Consider the following 283-nt stretch of genomic DNA (forward strand, 5'->3'; position numbering starts at 1 on the left):
GTTTATAGTATAACAAAAACCTGATGAGTGCCGCACCTTAACTTCTTTGTATTTTTGGTTTCCAATAACAGAAGAAGGCAATTCATAGAAAGAAATCAAATCCGTTATTTTGCCTAACAACAAAAAAAACAGAAAAATAAAAATAAAAATAAAATAAAATAAAAAGTAAAAAGGTTCCGCTTGGATACAGTTAAGCAACCGAATAAACTAACGAGAAGCAAACACTGAAAAAAAAAAAAAAAAAAAAAAAAAAAAAAAAAAAAAAAAAAAAAAAAAAAAAAAA

This window comes from Eimeria mitis, genomic scaffold, assembly GCF_000499745.2.
Source record: "Eimeria mitis Houghton genomic scaffold, Emh_scaff1558, whole genome shotgun sequence".
Taxonomy (NCBI): domain Eukaryota; phylum Apicomplexa; class Conoidasida; order Eucoccidiorida; family Eimeriidae; genus Eimeria; species Eimeria mitis.